Raw genomic sequence first — 25,251 nt, 5'->3', positions numbered from 1 at the left:
AAAGTCTGGCACTGTTTCCACTGTTTCCCCATCTATTTCCCATGAAGTGATGGGACTGGATGCCATGATCTTTGTTTTCTGAATGTTGAGCTTTAAGCCAACTTTTTAACTCTCCACTTTCACTTTCCTCAAGAGGCTTTTTAGTTCCTCTTCACTTTCTGCCATAAGGGTGGTGTCATCTGCATATCTGAGGTTATTGATATTTCTCCCAGCAATCTTGATTCCAGCTTATATTTCTTCCAGTCCAGGGTTTCTCATGATGTACTCTACATATAGGTTAAATAAACAGGGTGACAATATACAGCCTTGACGAACTCCTTTTCCTATTTGGAACCAGTCTTTTGTTCCGTGTCCAGTTCTAACTGTTGCTTCCTGACCTGCATAGAGATTTCTCAAGAGGCAGGTCAGGTGGTCTGGTATTCCCATCTCTTTCAGAATTTTCCACAGTTTATTGTGATCCACACAGTCAAAGGCTTTGGCATAGTCAATAAAGCAGAAATAGATGTTTTTTGGAACTCTCTTGCTTTTTCCATGATCCAGAGGATGTTGGCAATTTGATCTCTGGTTCCTCTGCCCTTTCTAAAACCAGCTTGAACATCAGGAAATTCACAGTTCACATATTGCTGAAGCCTGGCTTGGAGAACTTTGAGCATTACTTTATTAGCATGTGAGATGAGTGCAATTGTGCGGTAGTTTGAGCATTCTTTGTCATTGCCTTTCTTTGGGATTGGAATGAAAACTGACCTTTTCCAGTCCTGTGGCCACTGCTGAGTTTTCCAAATTTGCTGGCATATTGAGTGCAGCACTTTCACAGCATCATCTTTCAGGATTTGGAATAGCTCAACTGGAATTCTATCACCTTGACTAGCTTTGTTCGTAGTGATGCTTTCTAAGGCCTACTTGATTTCACATTCCAGGATGTCTGGCTCTAGGTCAGTGATCACACCATCGTGATTATCTGGGCCGTGAAGATCTTTTTTGTACAGCTCTTATGTGTATTCTTGCCATAAGATATAAAAAGGAAATTTCAAAGTCCACAGTCTTAAATTGCATGTTTAAATTAGATTCCTTTGGGCCATGCCTATCTGAAATTAATATAGTCCCTTAAATCTTTAGGACAGCATTTGCTTTACTTGGAAATAGGCAATCTTATATTATAAATTGCTCACAATGGTATTTTCATATGATGTCAAAATATCTGTATATGACTGAAAAAATGTAGTGAATATGATAAACTATTTCTATACTTGACTGATTAATTACTACTTCATTTTCAGGTTCATTAATTTGTTTATTCAACCAATATTTATTGAGTGATTATTATTCTATATGGTTGAAGACAGTAGAACAAAAGAGACAAAATCTGGCCTCATGGAGTTTACATGAATGAAGATTGGAGGAGTTAAATCAAATTTATTATGATTGCAATTGACATTAACCAAAATATTAAGTTAAGGTATAAAAAGTAAGGAAGAACAACTAGCAGAATCAAAAATCATCCTTTTGTATACACTAACACATAAAACTAATAATTTGTTTAATCAGTACATTTTACTTTTTTAGTACATGGGAATATTTGCTGACGCAGGCTTCCTTTTTAAATATAAAAGTATTTTTAAAACTAAAATACATAAAACTCTTAAAATTCAATAATAAATAAACACGTAGCCCAGATGAAACAACGTAGCAAAATATTTGAACAAATATTTCACCAAAGAAGATGCATAGATGCAAATAAGCATATGAAAAGATGCTCAATATTACTTGGCATTAGAAAGTGAAAGTGAAGTCGCTCAATTGTGTCCGACTCATTGTGACCCCATGGACTGTAGCTTACCAGGCTCCTCCCTCCATGGGATTCTCCAGGCAAGAGTACTGGAGTGGGGTGCCATTTCCTTTTCCAGGGGATCTTCCTGACCCAGGGATCGAATCCGAGTCTTCTGCATTCCAAGCAGACGCTTTACTGTAAACAATGAGATATCACTACATACCTATTGGAATGACTGAAATCTAAGAAATTGCTGATGAGGAGGGAGATCAACAGAGTTCTCATTCAGTGTTGTTGGGGATACACAATGGTACAGACACTTTGGAAGACACAATTTCTTGCAAAGCTGAACATAGTCTTACTGTATAATCTGGCAGTGGAAATCCTCAGTATTTATCCAAGTGATTTGAAAACTTATATCCACACAAAAATTAGCATGTGAATGTTTAGCGCAGCTTTATTCATAATCACCAAACACTGGAAACAACCAAGATGTCCTTGAATGGGTGAATGGATAAACAAATTGTATATCCTGACATTTGCAATCATTTTCTATGATAACAAAGCAATAAGCTATCAAGTCATTTAAAAAAATGGATGTCTTAAATGTACATTGCTAAGTGAAAGAAGCCAGTCTAAAAGAGTTACATATCACATACTTCTTTATGACATTCTAGAAAGGTCAAAAGTAGAGATATCAGTGGTTGTAAGACATTCGGTGACTAGGAAGAGAGTTGAACATATATAGGAATTTTTTTAAGGCAATAAAACCATTCTGTATGAAACTATATCCATTGGTCAAAATCTATAAAACTTTACAATACAAGGAGTGAACCTTAACATATGCAATTCAAAAACATAACTTAGGAGGTTAGGGAGTGGGGAGGGAGCAGGGGAGATACAAAAACAGAATGCAAACTGTGAAAAAATAACCTAACTTTATCACAAGTATATGAAATGACTCTGAACAGGGTGATGGGAAAAGGGACAGAAGGAATGCTAGAAATGAGTGGAATAAAGCTAAAAGCAAAGGAACTGTATACAAATACTCTACTCTAGTTGATAAAGTTGCATCCCAATTGAATACAGGTTAAAAATTCTGAAAACACTAATGTATGTATATTAGAAATGAACTTTTAAGTGAATGGATGACAGACTGAGGGAGTCCAGGTTTTTCATCATTAGGGTGGGAAGTTACAGATAAACAAGGGGAGAAGTCTAGAATAATGCATCTGGTAATGGATTAGAGTTGGAGACATCAGTGAGAAACATGTTTAACTTATACACAGGTTAATATACACCCATATATTTTTTGCTCTGTCAGCTGAGAGGACTTTGAACTGAGAATACCTCAACAGCAAGGAGAACACCTATGGGTCAAATCTTGGTTTTTTATTCAAATAAGAGGAACCAGGCATCATTGGAACAATAACTGCCTATAGGACTGACACAGGAAACATTCAAGATAAGCCTGCAGTATTTATACTACCAGAAACTAAAGAAGTACTCCAAAAAAATTGTTTTTTGATTGATATTGCCATGTCAAAGGGACTTTGGAGTAAAGTCAAAAGAATTCCCCAAGCTGGCAAAATTTGAGCAACGAGATAAATGAAATGATGTTGGAATACAACTGAAAATATAAAATAAATAATTATGAGTCTATAATGATATGAATAAATCACTGAATAAGAAGGTGAATAGACAAATATCCCTTATAGAATAATCCAGAATAATTTATGTAGATATTCCACTTCTAAGAAGGTAGAATATGAGTTGTCACTTCTTGTGTAGGGGCTGCACATAGTGACTTTTTTCCAAAGAGTAAAATATGGAAAGGAGGGGAAAGAATACCTTTAAATGGAGAAATCAAGCAAGTAATATCTCAGCCAAGTAATCAAGATTAACATCAATGGTGATAAGTCAGGTTTTTAATATGGACCATTGATATGATCTAATGAGAATGGCACTTGACCTTTCTGGTTTTTCACCCCAAATCCCATAACTCCTAAAAGGATGTCCTACAAAATACTTGAGCAGTACGTCTGTCAAAGTCATCAAAAACAAAGTCTGAGTAACTGTTATAGCCAACGGGAGTCTAAGAACACATGATAGACAAAATATGATGTAGTATTCTGGATAGTATCCTGGGACAAAGAAAAGGACATTAGGTAAAAACTACAGAGATTAAAGTATGGTCTTCAATTAAACAATAATAAAAAAAAAATTCCCACTTAATTTCAACAGACTTCTCTCTCCTCCCACTCTGATCACACTTATATTCAGGGAATACAAATAGCTGTATAATCACAGCTATCAGAACACCCAGGGAATTGCGATTTCTCAGGAAACTGAGTATTCTACAGAGGGTGAACTATTAGTAAAATAAGATTCCCCACCTTTTCAAACAGTACATACTCAAGTTGATTTAATCTTTTCTTGATGACTCAAGGTCTCTAGGAATACTAGTTGGATACAGGAATTTTTTGGGGGGGGTGGGGGCGTTGTACATTGTCCTAATTCCAACAACTTCTAAGACAGAGGCAGCATCCCTTTTTGAAAAAACCATTTACACACATGCAAAGGTAATATTCTCTTTGGGGAGCATTACATATGCCATGCCCCTAGCTCACCACAATCTCTCTTGGTTCTTTATTACGGTTCCTTCTCACTGTTCTGTCTGGTTCTGGACGTAACTGGACTTCCCAGTGATAAAGAATTTGGCTGCAGTATAGGAGATGTGGGTTTGATCCCTGGGTCAGAAATATCCCCTGGAGAAGGGCATAGCAACCCACTCCAGTATTCTTGCCTGGGAAATCCCATGGACAGAGGAGCCTATAGGCTATAATCCATACGGTTGTGAAAGAGTCAGACATGACTTAACAACTAAACAATAACAACAGCTGGGCATAACTATCTGGTCTTATCTGAGAATAACTACCATGTTACATCTTGTAACTGCTCCTCACCTCTACTTGTTTCAGTCATGGCAAGGGTCATAATATCTCAGTACTGGGATACCACTAGGGTAGACTTGGTAACCCATGAGTCCTATTGGTCATGGGAAGGGCATTTCTGATACCCTTCTTTTTTCCTTTTTTTAATGCATCTTCTTTATTTTAATTTCAGAACAAAACAAACAAAACGTGATACACGACATCTAAAACCAATGTCAAATGTGGGAAGGGATAGGGCTTGAGGCTTGTGTATTCTGCTTTAGAAAGAAAGCCAGAAATAAAACCAAGAGGCATCAGCAGAGGGAATCAGGTGGGTGGGGGTCACTGGGGCTGCTGCTGGGGGATGCATGGGAATGCCTATGAGAAAGGCATTTCTTGATGACTTTATATAAAATAATATCCACTATCAGGGGCTTCCCTGATGGCTTAGTGCGTATAGAATCCACCTGCAAGGCAGATGATACAGGAGACTATGTGAAGGAGGATATGGAGGATATGGCAACCCACTCCAGAATTCTTGCCTAAAAAAGTTCCACAGACCAAGGAGCCTGGCAGGCTACAGTCCAAAGGGTCACAAAGAGTCGGACACAACTGAGTGATTAAGCACAATAACTGTCTAGCTCTTTTCCCTGATTTATTTTCTGCAGCACTTATTACCATGGGATTTATATGCTTATTTGTTTACTTATTTATTGTTTATCTTCCCCATTTGAATGAAGTTCAACAAAGGCAGGCACCAGGTCTTTCTAGTTCCCTGCTCTAAATCCATGCTTACAGTAGTCCTAGTTAATGAATATTTGTTAAATAAATGAAGATTGAACTTTCTAGGGTCAGAATGTTCCTGTGTTTCTAAAAAATTTTTGGAAGTCTCTTTGCTTTGTCTAATCAACTTCCTCTACCCTCACAGAAGTTACAGTGAGCATTGATGAATTAGACTTAAATAAACCATGGTTGATGGTCTGTGATGATCTCAGATAAGGAACTATCTAAATTGTGTGTATGGACTTTATGACATCAATATTGGCCACTCATAGGCCTTAAAAATTTCTTGGCCACATTCTGGAGGTTTTATGTGAAGCTGTTAGATTGTTACACTATGAATTGAAAAAGACTTAACTGTTATTTTAATTCAATCCTGAAAAAAATCATGCACAGTACAGGAAGTATTCTTGGAAGCAAAAAATATATTCCAAAGCCAAATATAAGCTATTTTTTTAAGTACTCTTTTTAAAAAATCACATATTTGTGTCCCTTTTAGTGTACTCAAGAGAGAATTAGATTAATATTGACAAATGTCACTAATTTTATTTTCCCCAAACATTTTCAGATCATAAATAATATGCCCATATCCATGGGAACCACAAGATAACAGATTTTTTTCTTGAGGCCACATTGCCCCTATAAAAATATTTTTAACAGGCTAAACTGTCACTCAATTTAGAATAGTGCAAAATGTATTTCCTTTTGGCAATAAGCAATATTTTCATTAATAGCCAAAACTGATCACTGTAAAATTCTTTTATCTTTTTATATAGTACTGTGGAGCTCAAGGTAGTATCACAAGGTCAGAATGAATATAAAACCCATCTTTATTCAAAATACATTAACAAAGACATAGGAACACTCTGTGCATAGCCCAACAATGAAACACACCAAAATGTCAGAACTGCTTTCATTATGGGAGAGTACCATTTGTTCTTAACACAAATCAAATGTGTAACAAAAGAAATAAAATTACTTTTAGCTTCTTCACACACCTACTTATCTCACAAAATTTAAATATTCAGGGAGCTTGAACTTCTAGCTTTATTCTCCTCTTTTCCTTGGCACTCTACGTTTAAAGACTGTTTTTCTTACATCTTGCCTTTTGGAAAGACCCACATTTGGCCTTCTCATGAATGTTACTCCATTCTCATGAAAAGTGGGTCATATAAACACAGAATGTTTCCTTAGCTGAATTCCTTCCGGTTCTATTGTCTCTTTCTATTTATAATGGAAAAACAATAATAATAAAAAAAGATCAAATTGTGCCCAGGCAGCATCCTCTTTTACTTTAGCTGCTTGGTCCCTCCTGTGGAGATGAAGTGACCCAAGATGGCAATATGCCTCTTGGTTAATTACTTACAGGAGTCATTTTCTCACACTCAGATTCAGAACACGGGTCTGATGAAGTCAAGGAATGTTTACATCACCGTTATCAATTCCAGTTCAGGAGCCTAAGGAAAATAAGTAGAAAAGGAAAAGATGTGAACATACAGAAATACACATCAGCACAAAACTATGAAATGCACATGCAAAAAAATGTTCATATCTGAAGCAGATAACTCGAAGAGAATTTACTTTTATTTAGGATTTGCTGCCCACTTTATTGGAGAAGGCAATGGCAACCCACTCCAGTACTCTTGTCTGGAAAATCCCATGGACGGAGGAGCCTGGTGGGCTGCAGTCCATGGGGTCGCTAAGAGTCAGACACGACTGAGTGACTTCACTTTCACTTTTCATGTTCATGCACTGGAAAAGGAAATGGCAACCCACTCCAGTGTTCTTGCCTGGAGAATCCCAGGGGCGGGGGAGCCTGGTGGGCTGCCGTCTATGGGGTCGCACAGAGTCGGACACGACTGAAACAACTTAGCAGCAGCAGCAGCCCACTTTATGGGCTTCCCAGGTGGTTCAGAGTTAAAGAATCTGCCTACAATGCAGACTCAGGTTCAGCCCCCGGGTTGAGAAGATCCCCTGATGAAGGAAATGGCAACCCACTGCAGTATTCTTTCCTGGAAAATTCCAGACAGAGGAGTCTGGTGGGCTACAGTCCATGAGGTTGGAAAGAGCTGAACACAACTGAGCACGCAGCATGCACATTACAGTAGTTCAGTGTCCATACACATTTATGCTGTGCTAATATGGTATTGCCAAGAGATCAAACCAGTCGATCCTAAAGGAAATCAGTCCTGAATATTTATTGGACTGACTGATGCTGAAACTCCAACACTTGGGCCACCTGATGTGAAGAACTGACTCACTGGAAAAGACCCTGATGCTGGGAAAGATTGAAGGCAGGAGAAGAAGGGGATGACAGAAGATGAGCTGGTTGGATGGCATCACCAACTTGATGGCCATGAGTTTTGAGTAAGCTCTGGAAGTTGGTGATGGACAGGGAAACCTGGCATGCTGCAGTCCATGGGGTCGCAAAGACTTGGACATGACTGAGTGACTGAACCGAACTGAATATGGTACTGAGATCCAATTGCCCAGAGAGGAACTATAATTTGTAACCTCTCCCTCCTCTTGCATCTGGAGGTGGTTGTATCATTATTTCTCAGCAGTGAAACATGTGCAGAAGTAATATGGATCTTTTCCAGGTCAGAGGATTTAAGAATGAGGTGGACTGTCCATTCACTGGCTGCTTACAAAAGATGATGAGGTCCTAAGGGATAATGGAATTATGATTATAATAAGATTGGCCTTGGAACGCTATGAACTACCACATGAAGACCTGGAAGCCAACCAGTAACACCTTCAATGAATTATTACTTGAAGGAAACATATACTTCTCCTGCTTTAAGCTACTGTAACTTGGGAGTTTATCTGTTATAACTGCTAGTACTAACCTAACACACACTTTTTCCAATACAAGTTTAGGATTTCATTCCTGGTTGAAATCTCACTTTCTGGTATACCATGTTCAAGTTTCTGTTCTTCAAAGAAGAGTTATCTGATGGTTCCAACTTCTACTGATTTTTCCTTCCCTGATTTCCCCTGTATTGTCTATGCTATATTCCAGTGGTTGTCAAACCTGGAAAAACACCAAAATCAACTTGGTAAATTTTTATAAAAAAAACTTAAGCCTCACTTGACCTCATGATTTGATTCGCTGATGATGCAAAACTGTGGATATGCACTTTTGAAAGCTCTCCAGAAGATGCTGACACACTCATATTTGGAAACTTCTGGCATGTAAGAAATTTAAAGGTTTTCATTTTCATTCTTTTTGTTCTCATTATTTCTTGGGAGAGTCAACAATTTTAAATGAATAAATATCCATCCTTATTCACAGTACACAAAGATTTTCCCATGTGTGAAGCAGCTTCATCTCAAAAGAATACTTTCAAAACTCTTGAGGAAAACCACATGCCTTCGCAAAGCACCTCTTATGGGGGACCCAAAGCTGGATTTCATATTTATCTCCTTTCAAGCTGGTTTTAGAAAAGGCAGAGGAACCAGAGATCAAATTGCCAAATCTGCTGGATCATCGAAAAAGCAAGAGAGTTCCAGAAAAACATCTATTTCTGCTTTATTGATTATGCCAAAGCCTTTGACTATGTGGATCACAATAAACTGTGGAAAATTCTTCAAGAGATGGGAATACCAGACCACCTGAATTGCCTCTTGAGAAACCTATATGCAGGTCAGGAAGCAGCAGTTAGAACTGGACGTGGAACAACAGACTGGTTCCAAATAGGAAAAGGAGTATGTCAAGGCTGTATATTGTTACCCTCTTATTTAACTTCTATGCAGAGTACATCATGAGAAACACTGGGCTGGAAGAAGCACAAGCTGGAATCAAGACTGCCAGGAGAAATAACAATAACCTCAGATATGCAGATGACACCACCCTTATGGCAGAAAGTGAAGAGGAACTAAAAAGCCTCTTGAGGAAAGTGAAAGTGGAGAGTGAAAAAGTTGGCTTAAAGCTCAACATTCAGAAAATGAAGATCATGGCATCCAGTCCCATCACTTCATGGGAAATAGATGGGGAAACAGTGAAAACAGTGGCAGACTTTATTTTTCTGGGCTCCAAAATCACTACAGATGGTGACTGCAGCCATGAAATTAAAAGACGCTTACTCCTGGGAAGGAAAGTTATGACCAACCTAGATAGCATATTGAAAAGCAGAGACATTACTTTACCAACCAAGGTCCGTCTAGTCAAGGCTATGGTTTTTCCTGTGCTCAGGTATGGATGTGAGAGGTGGATTGTGAATAAAGCTGAGCACCAAAGAATTGATGCTTTTGAACTGCGGTGTTGGAGAAGACTCTTGAGAGTCCCTTGGACTGCAAGGAGATCCAACCAGTCCATCCTAAAGGAGATCAGTCCTGGGTATTCATTGGAAGGACTGATGCTGAAACTCCAATACTTTGGCCACCTCATGCGAAGAGTTGACTTATTGGAAAAGACTCTGATGCTGGGAGGGATTGGGGGCATGAGGAGAAGGGGACGACAGAGGATGAGATGGCTGGATGGCATCACTGACTCAATGGGCATGAGTTTGTGTAAACTCCGGGAATCCGTGATAGACAGGGAGGTCTGGGGTGCTACGATTCATAGGGTCGCAAAGAGCTGGACGTGACTGAGCGACTTAACTGAAGAATACTATCTTATACATACCTTCAAATGTGGGGATAAATGGCAAATATCTAAAACAATTTTGTTAATTAGAAGATGGATGGAATTTATTTTCATGCTTTCATATTCTTCTTCTAGTAAGTAATAATATCCTGAAAGACAGGGTTTTGCCTTAAGAATTCTAATTTAATTTTTGTCCCCCCAGACTTCCCAAATTTATGGAGACTGAAGGAGTCATACTCTTCCTCTATTCTCCTCATTTTTTAATGTAAAACATTCAGCTTCATGCGAAGTCTCACTCATTAATTTTGGGGAGTCCCTAAGAAAGTCTGTCATGTTGTTATGTTGTATGTTTCTTTGAGAACTTGAAGAACCAAGGTACTTAAAGGTTAAAGAAATAACTTTATCTTGGGCATCATAGGGGCATTATTGTTCATTCTAGTATATTATGAAGACCTTCATGGAAACAACTCTTCCCTTAAGTTAGGCTTCAACTCCTAGGGGTAGACCAGAAGACCAATATTTGTTACCTACAGTCATTTCTACTTTCTTTCCCATAGTCAATGAATTCCTTCCTTCTAGATCCTTTGACTTCTACTGTCAAAACCACACACACAAATAAACTCCTCTCTGTCTGCTTACCTACAGAAAGAGATGTAAGAGAGACCAACAGAATGTTAAATTTACATTTATATTGTTGATGGCAGTGATTTTAGTATTATGTCTCTAAGTAATTCACACTGTGAATATTTAATATTGACTGGATATCTATAACATAGATATGAGTTTAATTTTGTAGATTTTATACTTTTCTATTAAATATGAATAGAATATTATTCACAAATCTAATCCTTGAATTTCTCTATTGGCCATAACTTACATACAACAGATGTGTGCACTCTTAGGGACAGGCATAATAAGGTTACATTTATTTTTTATTACCTTCAAGTGGTCTGTATCTTTAAGTTATCCTTAAAATATTAATAATTTTATATTTTAATATCAGAGCTTCAATTTTTCCTTGTTCTACCAAATGAGTTTCATTCTGTACTGAAATTTTTTGGAGTGTTTCGTATGTTCACTAGCCTTATATTCATTTTCATCAGCTTTGTCTTGAGATATTTTAAGCTACAATGACTGAAATTTAGTTTAAAATTAGGTTAGTTGGTTTCCCATTCCCAAGTCCTTGTGTCTCCCAAAGTCAGATAATAGTTAAGTTGGTTTCCTTTTCTAAGTTAACATGCCTGGTAGTGATTTAACTTTTTTTTTTCATAAATAACTGCTCTTTTAGGGAAAATATTCTTGCTTTATCAGGCAAACACAGGCCAAAACAGAAACCACATTTTTCCCCCCAAGATCATAAAAGGAGAGACTAATTTCTAGGCTTCTGTTTATTAGTTCCTTGTCATACAGTCTTAGTCGGCTATGTTATATAGGTGATGATATAAATATCATGATTATTTGCTTTCATTCAATTAGGAAACTGACCTAGGTCTTCCCTGGCCAGAAACACCATTCTACAAAATATCATCTTAAATATCAATACTGCTGCTAAGTCGCTTCAGTCGTGTCCAAATCTGTGCAACCCCAAAGACGGCAGCCCACCAGGCTCCCCTGTGCCTGGGATTCTTCAGGCAAGAACACTAGAGTGGGTTGCCATTGCCTTCTTCTACTGGCTCTTTTTTATGATATGGCCATTTTCTGATGTGAGCTAAACATTTTTGTCTCCTCATGTCTTATATTTACTATGGTTGTTAGAGTCAGCTCTAATTTCAATAAAAGTATAAAGCTCCTGTCCCACTGTTTATTTCAAGATTCTCAGTACATGTTAGTTATTATCTCCTATCTTTACAAGAAGGTAATTATACAATTTTACAACTAAAGCATCCAGATTTTGTAAATCAAGTTCAGATCTTTTAATTATGCAACTGCACCTGTTGAATTTAAGACATTTAGTCACATGTTCTACCAGCTTACTTAATTATTGCTCAGCAATTTACTACTTTCTCATGCTCTCATCTGCCAGTGAAATAGAGAAATCTTCCATTCTGAAGTAAACTCATGGAGAGTTTTCCTTGTGGTTTAAGAACAGCCCAACATACTGGCTATTTTTAAAAGCTCATGATAGTTGCTATCTGCCCTGGAACGCATTGAAAACATAGCTCTGAATAGAAACTAACAGAAGTTGTATCTCATGATTCTAACTTAAGGGTAATTGCACATTTCAGTGGAATTGAAAAATGATTAAAATCTTCCTTCAAAATGGAGTGGTTTATCCTGAACATGTTATACCAGATGTGCATACAACCAAAAAAATCAATTTCTTCTCAGAAACCTTAGGAATATTTTCAAATGGATAGAGAAAAATATAAAACTGTGATTGAATGTTATAGTGACTCCCATGTGAATTATTGGGTCTCTATGAGAATAGAGGGAGACAGAGAAAATTTATAAAATTTCAGCTCCTGGTACAGCCTTCTCTAAAACTTACTTATTATTCAGGGTTGTTGTGAAGCTCACTTGAGCCAAAGTATATGAAAGTTCATTGCAAACTGTAAAACACTTTCCATATAAGTGAGTATCTGTTCATAGAAAATGAGTTCAAACATGAATAAATAGACTTTGGTGATCTAAAAATCTATATACCATCCAATAAACATATAAAACTCTTTGATGAGTGGTTCTAAACATAAGTCTCAAGTCTCATTCAGAATTTTTAAATCAGTTTCAATCTCAAGCTGTATTCCAAATAATCTAATCTCTTTCCTCTGTGAACTCTCCTATGCAGATTTGCACGCAAAGTCATTATTACTTTTCATGCAGCACTCTGGAGTAGGGTCCATAACTGCTTTCCTATTTCTTGCACCTCTCTTTAAAATTCTGCTGGCAGCCAACTGCAACTATAATCAAAGCAATGGGCCAGTTCAAGTGTTTGCAAAAGCATAGCGTTTTGTTATGCAATTGAAAAATAAATACGGCTTTATCTTTCCAACCATCCAGCTTTGTTTCTGCCAAAGAGTGGTAAAAGTGAAAAGGAAAATATTTGTGGGAAAATGGGTGAAAATAATGAGAAATGTAGCAGATACAGATGGTATCGCTCAAGTTAGAGATTTCCTAATTTGGAAATTTTATGAAAATAGGTTGGCTGGCCACTTCAGCAATACCTTGCAAAGTAAGTAGTTCCATAGGTTAAGGCAGACCTCAGTTTTGCAGCCCCAGAAATATGATTTTTATCGTTGCTACTCTAAATAATAGGCTTCAGTAAATTGATTCATGCCAAGCGCAGTCATCAGATTCTGACCTGAATGTCCCTGAATTCTTCACAGAGAAAAGCATGAGTGTGAGCAGTTTTGTCAGTGGCTCAATATATCGCTCCCTCTAGAAGCAAATTTGTAAGAAAAGTTCAATTATACTAGAAGGTTACTTGGTGAGCAAGGGAAAGGAAAAAGTGAAGCTTGGTTCAGTCCAACTTCAGATATTGCTTAGCACCAAGTATACTGAGATGAATAAGATTGTACACTTAGGAAATCAATGAAGTGGGGAACCAAAACATAAACACATTATTTTCTATCAGCCAGGGCTCTTAGCTGCAAGTAACTGAAACCAACTGTAACTTTTTCATGCATAGTATTTTCTTAAAACTAGGAAAGGGTTGCTCCAGGAATTGCTAGATAATGATGTCAGGGCCATATAAAAAGGAGTAATGCCCCAAATCACATAGGAGAACCAGTATGATGGGGACACCAGTGCCAATATCTCCAAGCAAAAAACACTGCTCCTCACCCTCTTTAACTCACTTGAATGGTACACTGCTACTGCCCCGCTGCCAGCTCTCTTCTGCCATTGTGACCCCAGGAGCTTCAGATGCTTTCTAACAGCAATGCTGGGAGAGTTCCTATGGTCCCTGTAACTACTGGGTTGGTACAACTAATTGGTGGGACCTACATTATGTGTTTGCACATCATCTGTAAGGGAGCCTGGGTAAGCAAACATCTGGCGTTTTCAACTCCTGTGGGACATTAGGCACTGGTTCCCTCTATATGGATGTAGTTCTCAAGCAGAAGGAAGTCGAATTCTATGCAACCATTGACAATGGTCAATGTCTTCCACAGTTTCAATGAAGTAAGGGAAGTATAAGAGTAGAAGCATATATGAAGCTATATGAAGGCAGAATATACGCATCAATGAACCGGCAAGAGTATTTTCATTATTATGGCTAAAAACTATAATAATCCTAAACATTCACCCCCATTAAAGTCAAGACAAAGAAGCAACAGCATGAACTGACAGTAGCCTAGTGCATAGGTAGTTCAAAATATCCTTACAAGGAATAAATTATTCTTTTCATTTGCAAATGTAGATGCCAACTTCAGTCAGATCAAGAAATTGTACTCAGATTGCCAACTGATAAGCAACAGAAAAAGATACCAAATCTGCTTTTTATAGTGTATCAAATGCATTTTAAAGATGTTTTTGGTTCTGCTCATCCCATCTAGGATTGACCAAAGTCAGGAGGACTGTCTCATGATAACTAAACACATGAGATTGATTGACAAATTTTGAATGTTGAATATTGAACATCATGCCCTGTTCTCTGGGCAGTGGTGAAAGTCCAAAAGACCTAATCTTATAATTCTTTTTTTCTGGATGTCATGTAGATAATGCTTTCTTGATAGTACATTCTCTATTTACACACACATATCCTAACTAGGTGGATGATTTCTCTAAAAGTCCATCACATTTCAGTAATAAAATATAGCTCAGGTACCTGAATTAACCTTGAGTATTTCCCAATTTTCCTATGACCCATATTTACAAAGTTTATCACAGGGTGGGAATAACTCTAACATGTGACTAACCTTTTCTTTTATATATTGATTCATAACAGTTTTTTTTCCAGAAAATAAATGTATTTCTAATTGCTACAAGTGCCTACAGTTCCATTTCACTGCTGCCTCCTATGTTCAGAACATACTCTCTGTATAAACTTTAGACTTGCTCATGTCCATAATCACACAAAACTGCTCCAGAATAAAAAGCACACCAACTCTGCCAACAACCAACAGAATCATCTGCCTGTCAAATGTGAGACTCCTCCCTGTTCCTCCCTCTCATTTTCTTCTCCACTGGAGGTGGCTGACTCCCTGTGATTTACATTTCCCAGATTCCCCTTCCCAGTGGCTTCTCATGGGTTCTGATGACGGTAGATACTAACAAGAATATGGAAGGCAAAAAAAGAGACGGATGCAGAATATTTCTTCTCTAACTCTCTTTTGGATTTGTACCTTGGTGACCCTAGATTCCACTAAGACTCTAATAACACTTTTCATTCCTTTGTTGTCTCAGCTCAAGAAAGTTTAGTGGCTTTCAGACGCTGCTAATCTCTGAACTGCCTCATTGTTCCCTATTTGCCTTACTGCTCTTCCACCCTCTTTGTAAAATCTTCATAATACAGTCTCTTGATTTGGATACTTGATATCGGTTCTGGTTTTCCCAACTGACCTCTGACTGATATTTTTCTCAATAGAATATAAATTGAAAATGAAAAGAAATATATGACTGTTGAAATAAACAGAAAATATGAAATAATTAAACACATAATTTTGAAAGTGCATGCAAGAAAAAAGGGGGTGATTATAAATGACAAACTAAATCTTAAAGATTTAAAAGTCCTTGCCCATCCAACTTATAATAATAGACTAAACCTGAGACAAAGCAATAGAAATGGAGACAATAGTAACAGAAACAGGGGGGGAAACTTGTTTGATTGGCTAAAGATTGGCATCAATTAATTCCAGAAGTATATAGGGGTTTGAGGACATAAAGTCAAAAAGAAGAAAAAGAATACTTCTGGTCAACCCAACATCAGAAGCCTATCCTATTTCTTAAGCTCAAGACCCATGCAGATCTTAAATTGCAAAAATGTATGGCAAAGCAACAGGAGAATGCTGCAGTTAGTTGAAGATCTCTCTAGAAACTTCCAGAGATATGCAAGGAGAGAAGTCACCTGCCTCAATAGAAGCACCATGGAGAATAATCTTGGTTGAGAATGATGCCCAATAAGCTGTATATCAGCAAGGTGGAGACGAGTCTCCTAAGCTTTAAGTATTTGATAGAACAACTCATCTTAAAATTTTATGAAAAAGTTTCCAGAGGTTAACTATAAGATTGAACTCCTCCTAGTGACTTACATGTTACAAAGTAAAACACTTGTGGAAAAGTACTCTTAGGGTATACCTCATTCTTCCTTTATAGGAAAACCACAATGATAAAAAATAGTCAAAATAAAAAAAAGATAAAAATTCATCTTAAACTTATGCTTACAAAAATCCCATGACTTTCTTTACTAAGATTTCCCCAAGGGGGATGATAACATTTATTTTGCAGTCCCACAAACAACCCAAGAGAGTTCCAGTTGTTCTACATCCTTAGCTGTACTTCGGATTATCAGTCTTTACATTTTAATCATGCTAATAAATCTTTAGTTACATTTCAATGTAGTTTAAACATACACTTCTTTAAAGAATAAAGATGTTAAGCATTTTAAATGTTTTTTACATGCAATTCATGTATCCTATTTTGGTAAAATGCCTATTCAATCTTTTGCCCATTTTGTACTAAATTATTTTATTTTGTGTAATAAAAAAAGAAAGCTCATCTTAAGTATTTTAAGTTTTGTTGTTGTTGTTATTCAGTCACTAAGTCATGTCCAATTCTGCAACACCATGGACTACAGCATGCCAGTTTCCCCGGTCCTTCACTATCTCCCGGAGTTTGCTCAAATTCATATCCATTGAGTCAATGATGCTATTTAACCATCTCATCCTGTGCTGCACCTTTCTCCTTTTGTCTTCAATCTTACCTAGCATCAGAAACTTTTCCAATGAGTCGGTTCTTCACATCAGGTGGCCAAAGTATTGGAGCTTCAGCTTCAGCATCAGTCTTTCCAATGAATAGGTCAGAGTTGACTTCCTTTAGGATTGACTGGTTTGATCTCCTTGCAGTCCAAAGGACTCCCAGGAGTCTTCTCCAGTACTACAATTCAAAAGATTCAATTCTTTGGCACTCAGCTTTCTTCTATGGTCCAATTCTCAGCTTTAAGAAATAACAAATTATTGGAGCTCTATGGAATCGACGTTAGTGTTAATTACTATTTAAGAGTTATCTGGAGATTTCAATTGAAACTTGAAAAATTTGAGAAGTGTTGTGAATGGCATTGGCCAATGGCTCAACAGTCACTTTTAGTTACAACTCTGCCATTACCTCCTCTTACCTATGAACAGAATAATATTCTTAAAGTAAATTGGAGAAGGGCATGGCAACCCACTCCAGTATTCTTGCCTGGAGAATCCCATGGACAGAGGAGCCTGACAGGTTACAGTTCATGGAGTTGCACAGAGTTGGATATGACTGAAGTGACTAAACTCAATAGGTAAAAAAAAAAAAACAAAAAAAACAACAACAACAAATAAAAGCCAGCCACTAAAAGATAAAGCTTTAGTAAGATTTTTAAAAGTTAAAAGTGGTATGAGGATACATGTGGGAAATGTAGCTTCTCTAGATATGATTTATAAGAAAGCCAAGAGGCACTCCATATAGCTCTAGAATATGAGGATTCAATAGTGTATGAGGGGTGATGAATCTCAAAAAATGAATTACTATGTTTGCTTCACCAATATCAGAGGTTTAAAGAAATTTCTTTTGGTGGAGCTAGCAAAAAATAAAACTGGAAATCAATCCTAGATACAAAAATATCCATATATTGAACTTCTTAAGTGATATAGAGATGATTCCTTTATCCAAAGAAACTTACTTTATTCATTTGATTCATTTAACTAATTTTTTTCCCTTTAGCCACACAAGGGCATTCTCTTAATCATTATGTGAAAACAAATGATTGCTCAGCTTCAGTTGACTCTTACTTAAAAACTTATGAAATTAACATAATGGAAATTTGCCATAAGCCAAGACACAAACTAAAGGTTTGCAAAACACACAAAAAAGTCATGTCTCCTTTCTTTACTAAAAAATTCATTGCTCATCCAACCATGTAGAGCTGTAAACCATACTTCAGTTAAATAGCATAGTATAGTGAAGGGCAGTACATTTCAACTGTATAAAGTGCATCAGAGCATTACGCACAGCGAGTGTGATGGAAGAGGCTGATTGCCTTTGGGATTGCAACTATTTTGACGCTACCTACATGAGGCAAGAACACTGCTGTTACAGCCACATACTGTGGCTATTGTTAGAAATTCTGACTGTCTGCATTTAGCAACTGAGAATATGAAAACAAACATGGTTCCAACTAAAATAATAGTCAAAGTAACCTTTTCAATTGAATTGTTGCTTGCAATAATGGAACTGTAGTACACACCACTTCGCGTATTTGCAATCATTTCAGCTGTGTTTCTTTCACTGAAGATGCTTTACACATCTTTAATAGAAATCTTAAAAAAAAAAATCAGATTACTTGGCAGTCTTTGCAGTTCCCTGGTGCTTTTATTTATCTTGAAGGCTGTATCTATAATTGACACAAGAAAGCAGGAACTAAGAGGGTCTAACTACGAGGACTAGAGGATGAAAGAGGGGCCCAGTGGGTCTTGGATTCCGGTGCAGGACTTCAGTGCAGTGTGCCTTTGGGCCACTGACTATACCTGACTGGATCACTCTGGACAAATATCAAAATTCACAGAGATATCCTTATGTTTCCAGGCCAACCTTTCTCAAAGATTTGGGTAGTGAGCTTAACAGCGAACCTGGCTTAGTTTTGCTGGCACTTGCTATTTTGAGAAAATACTCAAAGGTCCTTCCTGTCATAAAACACTGGATAGAGGAAAGCTAGGAAAAGTCCAACTTTAATTTCATGAATTTGCACTTGCAAAAACACATATCTTCACCAAAAATTAAGAAGACTTGAGAATTTGGCTCCAGGCAAAATTCCACTCCTGGGACAGCAGGATTGAATGCAGATTTCTGCTGTGGGCAAAACCTCACTATTATTTCTAGACAATGGGGCTTTCTGTAGTGAAAATGGTGGTGCTCTGCACATAGGATGGCCACCGGCCAGTTCCCAGTTTTCTCCAGTGAATTTGCCAGATTGGCTAAAGGAGAGAATATTTTCACACAGACTGGTAATATGTCTGATGAAACCTGGGGGGAAATTAATCCAGTTAACTTAAAAAAAAAAAAAAAAAAGCTGAGGATCTGAAAGCTCAGAAAAAAATATATTAAATTACTTCCAAGGGGTAGAGTAGAGGCTCAACTTTTCTTTACAATCTGGAGGAAAATCACCATCTAGTAAGCTCTGCACTTGGTAGATGTCCTCAGGGTGATTTAGCTCAGTGCTTCTCTCACTTTATTGTTCATATTGAATCACCTGAGGGTCTTCTTCATCTTCTGATTCTCACTCTGGAGGTCTGGAAGTAGGCTGAGAGTATACATTTTAACAAGTTCCATGTGATAACTGGCCTGGCTAGTCTTCCCACCATGCTTTGAGTAAAAAGGATTTAGATGATTATATGATCATTCACCTAAGCATTTGATTCATGAAAACTCAATACAATAGCCCCTCAACATCCATGGGGGATACATTCTGAGACCCCAAGGTAAGATGCCTGAAATCAGATAGTACCTAACCTTAGATATCCTAGGGTGGTTTTTTTTTCTATTTATATATACCTCTGATAAAATTTAATTAGGTACAGTAAGAGATTAACCATAATAATTAATATAAAATAAAACAATTAATATACTACAATAAAAGTTATGTGAATATGCCCTCTCTCAAAATATCTTATTGTTCAAATTAAATGCCTTTTCTATTGTAACTAAACCCTACATATTGTGGCTGTAACTTTTCTTTATTTTGCAGAGTCGAGTAAAATTAACAGGAGTTTCATAAATAAATATTGGTCAAAACAAATTCAGTCTTAGAAAAGCTAGTTCCATTTAATCTTTAACAAATGTAAAGAATATGAATGCCTCATACTATGTAAAAAATATGGATGCTGTAATCACTTTGATGAGTAGCAGAAATTAATACAACATTGTAAATTAACTCTATTTCATAAAGTAAATATTTAAAAAAAGAAAAAAAAAAGGATTTTGTGAATCTTACATCTAGGCTGATTGAGAAAGGATCAAGCTATTAATTTAATCTTTCAAAGTATGTTCTTTTGCACATCATATCCCTGATTTCAAGTGGCTGTAACTTTGCAGTTTAAGGTCTGCCAGCAAAATAAGCATGGATTTCCTTTTCCTGCTTCACAATTTCATGGAAAGAAGATTTGTTCTTAGTGTAGATCTTAGCAACCTCAGTGTATTATTTCCTTATTAAGTTGCAAAGTCTACAGAATTTCTTCAGCATATCCGAATTGCCAGCATCACTATTCTTGCTCTTTGGGACCATTCTTGAGTAAAATAAGGGTTACTAGAACACAAACACTGTGGTAGATGCCTCAACAGTTCATCTGATAACTGGGATGGCTTCTAAGAGAGTACTTCGTGGGATATACGAGACAAAGTGATGATTCACATCATGAGTGGGAGGGGGATGGTGGGAGATTTCATCACACTGCTCAGAAAAGCAAGCAATTTAAAACTTATGAACTGTTTACTTCTGGAATTTTACATTTAATATTTTCAGGCCAAGGATGACCACGGGTAACTGAAACCGTGGGAAGTGAAACCACAGATAAGGGAGGGACTACTGTATACTTAATCAACTAAAGAGAGCAATTGACTGAAGAAGGATGTTACTGAAAAAGGTGCCTACATACCATGGACCACAACTTAGCAATTAAAAGGCATAATCTATCAAGTTGGATAGATTTCCAGGGAATTAAACTCAGTGAAAAAAGCAGGGTTCTATCCCTGGGTCGAAAAGATCCCCTGGAGAAGGGCATGGCAACCCATTCCAGTCTTCTTGCCTGGAGAATCCCATGGACGGAGAAGCCCAGTGGGCTACAGTCCATGGCGTCACAAAGAATCAGACATGACTGAAGAAACAGCACAGCAACAGTTAAGGATGAAGATGGGTGTAATTATATGCAGATGTTGAATTAGAAGCTAAGGGTATGCAGACAAACCAGATTGGTATGTGTAATATAATGTCCTCACCTTACAGATGACAAAGGTACAATTCAGACTCTTGTCACTGTTAAACAACAAAATATCTTTGAGGAATACTCAATTTTATTTCCAATTCACTCTTTATTCTACCAAGTAATCCCAACATAATGTATATGACTGACTGGGCTCTATTGCAACACAAAGCTCTTTTTCAAGCTTCAAATTTTGTGAAATTTATTTAAAACAGATCAAAATATACTCATCTGAAACATAACTCAAGTTTCTAAATCTAGCAAATATTTCGAATTTGTAAAGATATATCCTGATAAGTAATTAGGTTTATAGTCTCACATAGAATCCTCCTTAGAGAATTAGGGCAGATAACAGTGATCCAACTTCCCAGGTGGTGCAGTGGTAAAGAATCTGCCTGCCAATGCAGGAGGCACAGATTTGATCCCTGGGTTGGGAAGATCCCCTGGAGAAAGGAATGACAACCCATTCCAGTATTCTTGCCCAGGAAATTCCATGGACAGAGGAGCCTGGTGGGCTTCAGTCCGTGGTGTCACAAAAGACAAACACAACGGAGCACACATACACAAAAGTCATCCCAGCATCTCCTGCTAGGGCTTTGTGATCAATTTCTCACCTTAAAGCCATCTCCAAACTCTCCCAAGTGTGAGTATGGCAGACAGTATTGGTTGCCTACACAAAGATATTTTCCTTCTTCCTTCTAGCTGAATCTCAGTCTACACTGGTAGCAAAGTACCCATCTCAAGCCAGGCAAGGCAGTCTGTGTTGGATAGCTTTCATCTACCTCTCCAAATCTATCCTCCCTACATCCTCACACTGTTCTCTACCCAACAGATTGAATTTAGGGGCAGTATCGATGGACTCTTGCATCATCTGGCTTGGGGTGGATTCAGTCAATGAGCTAGCTGACATTCAGACAAGATTGACCTTTAGGGGCAATATCAATGGACCCTTTCATCATCTGGCTTGGGGTGGATTCAGTCAATGAGCTAGCTGACATTCAGACAAGTGAGATGAGTAAGGCTAGGGTACTTTCCTTTCCAGTCCTTGTGGAGTTGCTGTTGCTGTGTGCTGGCTATATCAAATGACCCAAGGATAGAACTCCAGTCAGCTGGTACTCTCCACAGGACTCTCTCTTCAGTTTCAATCAATATTTCTTCCATTTTTTCCTTCAGGGCAAGGTGAGAGTGGAATCCCGCCTCCCACTCTTGCCAGTCCCCAGTGAAGGCACCGTCCCTTGTGGGTTTCCCTACACCTCATCCAGATTTTTGCTATATAGGTGTTTTCTGCTTGTTTTTCCTGCCTGTTATTCATTTTCTCAGCCTCCCTTTCAGCTAGGAGTGGTTAGGTGATTCAGTTTTTTCCAATAAACATGAGCACTTCAGCTAAGAAATTCGGGGAATAGCCTTCCGTCGTGTCTGACTCTTTGTGACCCCATGAACCTCAGCACTCCAGGCCTCCCTGTCCATCACCAACTCCTGGAGTCCACCCAAACCCATGTACATTGAGTCAGTGATGCCACCCAACCATCTCATCCTCTGTCATCCCCTTCTCCTCCTGCATCTTTCCCAGCATCAGGGTCTTTTCAAATGAGTCAGTTCTTCGCATTGGGTGGCCAAAGTATTGGAGTTTCAGCTTCAACTTCAGTCCTTCCAATGAACACCAGGACTGATCTCCTTTAGGATGGACTGGTTGGATTTCCTTGCAGTCCAAGGGACTCTCAAGAGTCTTCTCCAACACCGCAGTTCAAAAGCATCAATGGCAGTTCAAAAGCATCTTCTGCGCTCAGCTTTCTTTGTAGTCAAACTCTTACTCTCTGATAAAAGACACAGCAGCTTTGGTATAGCAGCTTGTCTCCTTCCTTGATTTCTAATTTAGATATTTGGAGTAGTACATGACACATGGAGTGACCAATCTGTGATTATGAATCAGGATAAAAGCCAACAAGCAGATGATGGCAAAGTGAAGAAGGATGCCAAAATCTGGGCTTTGATGACATTGTTAATGTGCAGTACTGCCTTATCCTGACTACAACATTAGACTTCTTGATAGGGATGCAATAAATGCCCTTAAGGTTCATATTTCTATTAATTGGATTTTAGTTATCAGCAACCAAATCATTCCTATCTGCCAGAGCAATCTATCTTTATTGCAAATACAGTCTTGCCATTTTCCTGCTGAACATATTCTAGTGGTTCAACTACAGAAGAACCTCCAACGTAGTATGAACATCTTGGCTTTATCCTTGTCAGTTTCCCCAACCTGGCATGTTTCACTTTCCATGCCACACTGCTCATTCCTATCCTCTGGAGCTCCTCACAGCATGGCATTCTAGCTGCCATGTCTTTGTGTTGAGAGCTCTCCCAGGAATATATTTCTTCTCTTCTTTCTCTAGCTATCTCTTACTCATCTTCCCAGAATACACTGGGTAGATAGGTCAGCATTTTTAGTTAGAGAGAAAACAAATCTACTCTGGATTATTCGAGAAGTAAGATTGATGGAAGCAATTTGGGGTAGTTCACAGAAAGCTGTGAGATGAGGTTTAGAAAGTGACCAGGAAGAAGAGAAACTGACAACCAGAAACAGAGGAAAACTCAGGTGAAATATGACTGGTGGGCCCTGCTACAGCCTTTCTGAGGAATGGATACCTCAGCTTACAACACAACCAGCAGTGGACAAGGGAACTCAGTGTCGCTGTTGCAGCCCTCTGGTACCAGAATAGGAGAAGCAAATGGCAACCCACTCCAGTGTTCTTGCCTAGAGAATCCCGTGGACAGAGGGGCCTGGTGGGCTGCTGTCCATAGGATCACACAGAGTCAGACATAACTGAAGCGACTTAGCATGCACTGGAGAAGGAAATGGCCACCCACTCCAGTATTCTTGCCTGGAGAGTCCCGTGGACAAAGGAGTCTGGCGGCTACCATCCATGGGAACGAAAAGAGTCAGACATGACTGAGTTACTAACACACACACATCTGAGAGTCATAGTTTTGGAGAAAGTTTGATTCAGGAGCATACCACAAATAAAAGTCAAGTCTGCAGACTAGTTTTTGTCCATAATGTTGGAAATGCTCTCAAAATGGTGTCAGGGTAATAGAATAGACAATCAAAAATGGATCAGCAAGGTAGTCTCTACTTCTGCAGAAGGGTGCCCTATAATCAAAAGGTCTGGGAGCAAGCACACCAAGTAGGAGGTCCGCTGGGGTTTTATCCCTTAGATGCAGTTTCCCTCCCCTAGCTCCTTATAGGCTGAGGACCACAGAGTCACAATCTTCCCCAGATGTCCCCTAAGATTTTTGCCAGCCAATGGTGTCATGAGCAATACTTGCAAGCTCCTGAGTGGAGGACTGTTTTCCCCACCCCTTTAGTTCTCTGTGCATGTCCAGGGTAAGAGCCCATGAAATTAGCCTGCTAAACTGTTTTTACAAGGAAGGAGAACCAGGAAGGGGAGAGATCAAAGGACTGGCAACAGAGCTGCCATCTTTAGAAACCTTCTTCACAAGGATATATATATACATCCTATTCAGCTAAAACAATGAATGTGGATCATTTCTCTATTTCTCATGTCTTCCCTTTTGGTAGAAAAGAGTATGTTTTCCTATAATAAAAAAAAGACAACAATTTCATTGCCACTGTCCTGACTTCTGACTCTCTGAAGTTGACTACTTTGAGAGGAAAGCCACATCTCTATCTACAGAAACTAAAATCAATGGAGAACATATGGGGCATTCTAATCTCTCATTAATCAGGCTTCCAAACCAAAAAATTCCTTTATGTTACTTCAATCATTCTCCATGTTCTTATCCTTCAAGGAAGGAACACCAATTCACTTATCTGAGAGATGAGTTCGGTAGGAGAGAGTAGACACAGATGGCATCCCCCTTCTGGATCTTTGGAATCCACCTACCTGTAGAGCTTGCTGTTCCCTACACAGAAAGACTTTTGTCCTTGTGGAAGTAGACTGCAACTTGGGGGTATATGTTTATTTCAGTAGAGTGTTAACAAATCCATTTGGCCACATAAGTAACAAGTTATATTGTGTTTCTCAATAATAAAATGGATATCTATGTATTCATTTGATT

General features: G+C 38.2%; 1 long non-coding RNA gene across 3 annotated transcripts in view; it reads right to left on the bottom strand.

Annotated features, from left to right (window-relative positions):
• LOC129626874 (uncharacterized) overlaps positions 1 to 25,251 on the bottom strand; it is a 394,198-nt gene that overhangs the window by 284,342 nt on the left and 84,605 nt on the right. Inside the window, exons 3-4 of one of the 3 annotated variants that reach the window (XR_008702273.1) lie at positions 6,848 to 6,938; positions 1,376 to 1,963 (exon numbers count right to left, since the gene is read on the bottom strand). This is a non-coding gene — a long non-coding RNA (uncharacterized LOC129626874). Of the gene's footprint in view, positions 1 to 1,375; positions 1,964 to 6,281; positions 6,706 to 6,847; positions 6,939 to 25,251 lie in introns of those variants that run through there. The other 2 variants (XR_008702274.1, XR_008702275.1) reach the window with 2 other exon arrangements.

The sequence above is a fragment of the Bubalus kerabau genome, chromosome 14 (genome assembly GCF_029407905.1).
Source record: "Bubalus kerabau isolate K-KA32 ecotype Philippines breed swamp buffalo chromosome 14, PCC_UOA_SB_1v2, whole genome shotgun sequence".
Classification (NCBI taxonomy): domain Eukaryota; kingdom Metazoa; phylum Chordata; class Mammalia; order Artiodactyla; family Bovidae; genus Bubalus; species Bubalus kerabau.
The sequence above is the reverse complement of the archived record's forward strand: the minus strand, read 5'-3'. Positions and strand labels throughout refer to the sequence as shown.